Source organism: Parasteatoda tepidariorum, chromosome 5, assembly GCF_982258835.1.
Source record: "Parasteatoda tepidariorum strain Cologne lab strain chromosome 5, Ptep-v5.0, whole genome shotgun sequence".
NCBI classification, from domain to species: Eukaryota; Metazoa; Arthropoda; class Arachnida; order Araneae; family Theridiidae; genus Parasteatoda; species Parasteatoda tepidariorum.
This window is the reverse complement of record NC_141759.1, coordinates 104,947,607-104,955,462: the sequence shown is the minus strand read 5'-3', so window position 1 is coordinate 104,955,462 and position 7,856 is coordinate 104,947,607. Positions and strand designations below refer to the sequence as shown.

Genomic DNA, 7,856 nt, shown 5'->3' with positions numbered 1-7,856 from the left:
GCTAAATTTGAAAGAAGAGATCAAGAATGCTAGATTAAGTTCTTAGTAAAATATCTCATGGATTATAGCACAAATAAAAACAAAGAATAGATACTTAGAGCATACCACACATGTACCAGTAAATTAAGATAGCTGCAAATCCAAATGCATTATGACAATCTTGTATTACAAACTGAAATACATTAGTTTCAAAATAGCAACTCAACAACTACAGGTTCAAAAGAAAACTTTCAGCAGCAAGGAAAACAGCAGGTTAATCATATTATGATTCTTTAAATTTTAATTAAATTAAGTTTAAGGAATAACTGAATTATGGAAATGTCACCATTAATGAAAGTCAGAAAAATACAAGTACAATTTGCAAATTCCAGCACAAGGAAATATAATTTAAGGAAGAAAAAAAAATTTAATAAATTCAAGCAGATGCCAGAATTTTTTTTAACAAGAAGTTAGGAAAACTGTAGATCCAAAGACTATATTGCAATTTCATTTTTATCTCAAGACCACAAGCTATAAATTGAAATCAAGTAATACCTTAACCATGGAATTTATAATAGGCAGAAAAATATGAAATATAAAAGTTCCAGGCAAATGGTAGAAAGAAATTATAAAAGCAAAGAGAACTTCCGGTCAATAGATCATACTACAATTTCTTCATCTGTAGATAATACCAGCTGTAAATTAAAATCAATAAGTACTTCAAACATGAAATTTATGAATGAGAATAATATATATATATATAATATATGTATTAAAGTTCCAGACAAATTTATAAAAAATTATTCTATATTTACAATATTTTCCCTATGTTAGAAGCACAATGAAAATGAAAAGAATAAAATTTATATGTGTGAATAAAATTATGAGTGGACAATTAAGTGTGAGAAAACGTTTAGCTTTGAATAATAAATTAAGAAGAAGATTTAGATAATAAAATAACATAAAAAGATTAAAGCTTTTTATATTGCAGCCCACTTCCCCGAAAAATTTGTATTACCATCTAAAAATTTATAAAAAAGTATTCTCTATTTACAATGCGTTCCCTATGTTAGAAGCACAATTAACATGAAACAAATACAATTTATAATCTTAATATACAATCAGTATATAAAAATAAGATTTATAAAAAACACACTTTTGTAAAAAATGACAAAAAATTAATACACAATTAGCTGCAGATAAATCTTTGTAAGCCTACTTTTCAATTAAATGAATTTTTTCAAAAAAGAGTTTAATAGTTTTTATTTACTCTCTGTCTGTTCAAAGTCATTTGTTTATTTTGATTTTTATTTGTTTATTTTTCCTTAATAATAGTCTTTTACCAATGAATACCATTCGCAATCTATACAACTTTCAATTTTTTCACTTAAAATTATAAATTCCCCCCTGGACTTAAAAAAATGCAAGCATTCAAAATCATGAAATATAAAAATAGAAAAAATATCAATCTAAAGTTAAGACTATAAAAAGAAGAGATCAGAAATTATAAAAAAAGAGAGAACAGGCTGCATAACAAGTAAGCTGTAGCAACACTACAGTAGTCTGTAAAACCAAAGCCAAATATTAAATAATACATTCCCAAAATATTTACACTAAGTTGAAAAGCTTAAGAGCTCAGAGTAGATTTTTCAGAAAAATACTTGAAAAAGTAAATAAAAAATCTAATAAACCCCAGTAAATTTTATTAAAATCTTTTAGATTTAAAATTAATAATAATATAAAACTGCAATAAATCTTAAATAAAATATTTTTATCGTTCAAAATTTTTTTATTGTAAAAAATGACTTTACAATTTAGGAAATTTTCTGCAAAATTCATGACGTATGAGCATTTTGAGGGAAATGACATAAATATTATTAGAATATCTAAAGCAGAATAGTTATATAAATGTAACAAGCAAACTGGTATTGTAAATAGAAAATTATAATTAGAGAAGATGAAAAATAAGGTTAAATAAACAATAATAATAACAATAAGACCCAGTTTAAAATCAGGAAAATACCATAGAATGGATTAAATTGAAATCAAACAAACCTTTACATGACAAAAATTTACATTAAATACAATTATATTTACATCAACCAACACTGAGCAGGGTGGTCACTTAAATCCAATTTCAAATTTCCCTAATTTTCTTCAAGTTTTTCCATATAAACATATTAAAATTTCCAGGTCGTCATGTTTTTTTCCTCATAAAGTGTAGGATAGGTACAAGAAAAGTCTCTATATTATGAATTTTTTTTTTTTTATTAATATTTTTTTAATATTTCCAATGGCAAGGCAAAAATAAAAATAAATGAACAGGAACAAAAGTAAAGATGACACAACAATAAATTGACCGAAGTTAATGCCTCATAAGTTCTCTGGCCTTCCAATAAAGCCCAGTCTCGGAGTCGCGCCTAACGACTGCACAGTGGCGGATGTGGTGTGGATAGGGATATTAGAGTTACAGAGGGGACAGTAAGGGCTTGAGAAGATCCGAGTACGGTGAAGGTGATCTGCAAGACAATCATGTCCGGTTAATATTTTATTTAAAATGTTATTATTTTAATATATCACCGAGAAAAAATAATCAGACAAAATTAATTCGTAAGTAAGATATTGTAACTTAGTAAGATATTGTTTTTTATTTTTTAATGTTTGGATAAATTTCTAAAAAATTAAGACAGATGTGGAGGAAATATTTTTAACTAGTAGAACACATTGTTTTTATTGAATAAAAAATGTTTTAATATGATACATTAAGTAGTTTTCTCACAAAGTGTACCAAATGTAAAATAAAGAGTGACCAAAAAAAAAAAAACTTGAATAAGTATTGTTTAATATATTTTCATTAAGCAAAAGAAAAGGATTCTAAGCAATTATACCTCAAAATTTTTCCATTTTTACAGTGGCTTCCAAAAGTGTTCGCACACTTATGACTTTTATTGAAATAGGGCTCTTTTCATAAATTAAAATAAATATTTCAGAATGGATACTTAATAATAAGATGTATAATCTATTCGTAGCAAAACTTCATGGAATATTTTAAAAACCAAGGAAAAGTTTATTTTTAAGAAATTAATAAAAAAATAACAAAAATTTTACTTTACAATCATTGAACACATAAATGCTTTCGGATTTCAGAATTAAAATTAGTGTCTATTACTTTAATTTTTTTTAATTAATTATTTTCATTTAATTTTTATTTATTTATTTATTTGCAATTTAGTATCAAACTTTTGTTAGCAAAATTATATTTCAATTTTTGCTGGCTAACTCCATAATATTTTCTTTTATCATTTATAAGTGGCTCGTAGTCATAATTATACAACAGACAACCTTTGAAAGATGATTATTTGTCATCATAAGAGGTAATTCAGTTATGAATATTGCTAAATTAGTCTATTTTGTCCCATTCCATTGTGAAACATGAGGTAAAATGGTTCATATCAGCGTGATCTGAGATTAAAATTATAAAATTTGTGAAAAAATTCATAAATTCCAATTTGAAAGTTATAAAAATTTCTGCAAAATTTAATAAAAATATTCTGCTTAAATTTCATTTTCGATGAGGCTTTACTTTGCAAAATCAATGATAAATAGATCCCTAACGCAGTAATAATGTTTAATCGGTTAATGGAAACAAACTTAATACATTGGGTTTTGATGTGCTTTATGAAGCAGAAAAAATGAGGAACTTTATCCAAAACAGTTGGAACAGTTAAGCATGCTGGTGTCTTTGTATGTTGGTGCATATCACAAGGATAAGGTAATTAGTCATTTATTGATGGCATAATGGATAACCTGTTTATTTAAATATTTTAAGATAAAATGTACAATTATCAGTCAAAAATTCGGTTATTGGAAACTTTGTTTCATATTAAAATTGCTACTGGTAAATATTCTAATTATACCAAAAATTAGAATATTTACCAATAAGCAGAGTTTTTTTTAAAGTATATGACGACTTTCTTAAAAATAAACTTTTGCTTTGTTTTTAAAATATTCTATGCAGTTTTGCCAAGAATAGAGTATATTTTTATTGATATATATATATCCATTCTGAAATATTCATTTTAATTAACAGACAGAGCCCTATTTCATTGAAAGTCATTAGTGTATGAACTTTTTTGAGAGACACTATATTTATCTTTCAATATAAAGCTATTTTGTACTTTATTTTATCTAAACAGTGCTCTTTATAAAATTCATTGATTATATTTTATTTAAACCAATATCTAAAGTCAAATCAATGTATAAATAATGTAGTTTTTTTGGAAATAGCATTATTATAAGAGATATTCAGAATACAAAAAAGAATGTCGCAAATGCAGAATTGTCAAATTTCTTCTTGCACACTCTATAAAAAAAGGCGAAAAAATTCTTTAAATCTTATTCATTTTGCTTTCTTATTTGAAATAAAAATATTTAAAGAATTCCGATCTAACAACATAGTTTTTAGTTTAAATTAGTTCACTGTTTTTACAACTAGAAACCTGTCACTAACAAAGTATCGTTCTCCTTCTTTCCAAGAAATACACACGTAGAGCCCAAGCAAAATATTTGCCGAATGCGATAAATTGTAAATTCAGCGAAAGAAATAGTGTTTTGGCGAACAATTTTTTTTTATAGTTAAGAAAAATATATATTCCCATTGATCATGAAAATTAAATCAACATGAGTTTTTTTGAATAAATCTTGTTTATTTTATTCGATTACAGTAATTTCTTATGGATATGTCACATAACTAATTAGAATTATATTAGGTTCAGATAATTTAAGCAACAAAAAAGTAAAGAAAAAAAATATAGATCACATGTCTGTTGCTGTATTATGCGATATCATGCGACAGAGCTCTTTCCTCTAATTATCACTTTTTATATTTGAACCTTAAATGTTTGACTAATTTATTGGCCTGCAGATAAGTAAAATCTTTTGAGATTTTATATTAATACATCATTTAACATATTTTTCATACATTTCTCAGTCTTTGCCAACTTTTTAAGGTAAAAGGAAAAACAGTTTCAGAAATATCTCTAGATTGCAAACAACATTTACAACACTTTAATTGCTACACATTTTGTATTTTGAATCAAAAATCAAATATTTACCATATAAAGTAGAGAACCAATTAAGTTAGAGAACCAATTAGAGATGCTCGGGACCATCACTATCCTGGATGTCTGAATTTTCCGATTTTCTGGATCAGCCAAAAGTGCAGTTAATCGATGCTTTATCAAACCCAAATTACAAGGAAAAGGTGAAACAAGAAAAAAACGAAAAGATCTCCTAAATTTAAAAATTAAAAAAAAAATTTAGAAAAATAACATTGAAAATGATGAGCTGAGAAATAATCCTGAGAAATAATCCACTGATTTCATTGGATGAGAGTACAAAAGCTAGTGCTATATAAAATCTTTTGTCTTCAAGTTATAACTAAGTAATTTTCGGAGAAATTTATTAGGAAAATGAATACTAAAACATTTTGTGTTTGAAATATCCCAAAAGCATCGGAACAAACTAGAATAATAAATGGATTCAGCTCACAGACTAGAAAGGAAAAAAATTCTACTTTTATTATCAGAAGCAAATATCCAAACCCCTTCCCCCACAATCATTGCCCATTCTAAACTGTACAGTCCAATATTATCCAAAGAGGTCAAAGGTTTATTCACTCATTTAGCCACCATGAGAGTTTCATGTGGTATTCTAGTTTAACAGGGTTATAATGGAGCAAATTTTGATGCAAGTAAAGTATTGCTAAGTTGATGATATTCCAACTGTTTGGCAATAAATATCCATCTAAAGAAAGGGGTATAACGGATGATAAAATTAATTTAAATTGAGAAAAAGAATTCCTGATTTTCTTTAAAATTCCCTGATCTTTCTAGGATTTTATCCAAATTTCCCTGATTTTTCCAGGTTTTCTCCAGAATATAAAAAAAATTCCCTGATAATTCCAGGTGGGTAGTTACCCTGATATAGCAATACAAAAGTATGAAAGAATCGTTCAAAAGTTTCATGAAACAGAAAATAAGAAATTTTTCGTCTGTTGCATGAAATATACAACAGGGTGCATTGACAAATCTTTCAACAAAAAATAATCACATTTTAAATACTTTTAAAGCACTAAAAGAATATTTTGAAGCACAATATATATTAGCAAAATGCAAAATAGTTTAAAGAGACTTTACATGATCATGATAAAATAACTAAGTTTCTGATTAAAAAAAAAAACTCTCTTTTTGATTATATAAACCACCATAAAAAGATGGAGAGATTTTTCGGTTCGATTTCAGAGGGTGGAAAATGAAGCCTGCACGTGGGAATTTATAGCCAATTGCAGCAGAGTTGTACATAAGAGTGCAAGAATCTCACAGAACTCAGCTCAGTATACGCAAATGCTGACCCGCAAGTATTTCATCAAACGGACTGAGGGTACGCCGAAATGCATTGTGTTAGATTGAATTATGAAAACATTGAATAGAACAACGTAGAAACCACGCTTTTGCATACGTGGTGGAAATCGAGATGGTAAATAAAAAAAGTCTCATTTTCGAAAAGGGAAAATTAAGCACTTTTTAAAAACTCCCATTGAAAAAAGCACCTTTAAGACTTTTAAAAACGAAAATCGAAAGTAAGCACCTTTAAGGACTTTTTAAAAACGCTACACACCATGTATAACGTATCTCATGTTATAAATAACATTTTTAAATTTGCACATTTCGACAAATAATAGACTAAAAAGGTCGTCTAAAGAAAAGCTCTATTCGCATCGCTTGAAATACAGCAATACAAAAGTATCGAAGAATCCTTCAAAAATTTCATGCAATGGAAAATAAGAAACTTTATCTCAAGTGTTATTAATGAAATTAAATATAAACAATTCTGTTTCGTGGTATTTGTACTTTAGACAAAAATGTTACAAAACAGAATATAGCCACTATGAAGCATTTGCTTATGATAGACTAAAATTCAAATCTCATAGCACAATAATTGAAAAACCTCTATATAAAAAAAAATCATTAGAGGTTTAATTCTAATATAAAACTTAATTTGAAAAGTTTGTTTCTGAGATTGAATTTTGCTATCCCTCATTGCAAAATAGAAACTTAGCTGCTCCATAAAACTCACATGAAGTTTTTAATCGAACTTTTACATGTTTGTAGTATGAAGCATTAGGAAATAAATACATTCATTAACAACTACTATGATAAAACCAAAAAAATAAAACCTATACGGATAAAATGTGCAATTAGAAAACAATTTAAATGTTACCTGCAGTAAGATTTTGTTGTTTTTCATGGCAAGACATCTTGTATTTTTTATAAATGTTTTACCAGACCTAAAAGAAAAAAAAATTTAAACATTTATTTTTTTAATGTAAATTTTTTTTAAAAAATATAATAAATCATAGAAGAATTTAAATGTCATACTAGTTTTAAATAAATATAACTTAATAGAGCTTAAAATAATTTAAAATTAACATATATATAAAGAAGAAATATTGTTCTTTCAAGTTTCCAGATTCAGTAAGAAATAAATTATGCTTCTTTCAACCTCAGTGGAAAAAAAATAGTTTTTAATTGCAATGAAGTTTAAATAATAGTATTAATTTCCAAGCTGTTTAATACATCAATATAATAAAAAAGCAACACTTAGGAATAAAAATAAATTTAATGCATTTCGAAAGAAATTAAAATGATTGTAGAGTTTTAATATTTTACTTAAATGTTAGAAATGAAATATAAATTTTTATATTTTTTAAAAAGGCAGTTGTTATGATATTTAAACAGTTTATGCCATAAACTGTTAAAATATCATAATCAATTTTTTTAATGCTTTTCAATTAAGAAATCACATACTAAAGATTG

The 7,856-nt window shown here is 26.1% G+C and overlaps 1 long non-coding RNA gene across 1 annotated transcript; it reads right to left on the bottom strand.

The window, feature by feature from the left end:
• Positions 1–1,845: 1,845 nt before the first annotated feature.
• LOC147809946 (uncharacterized) lies at positions 1,846–7,356 on the bottom strand. The gene is made up of 3 exons (XR_015433903.1): positions 7,261–7,356; positions 5,094–5,271; positions 1,846–2,498 (listed from the first exon to the last, which is right to left on the bottom strand). It is a non-coding gene; the product is annotated as an uncharacterized LOC147809946 (long non-coding RNA).
• Positions 7,357–7,856: the final 500 nt, after the last annotated feature.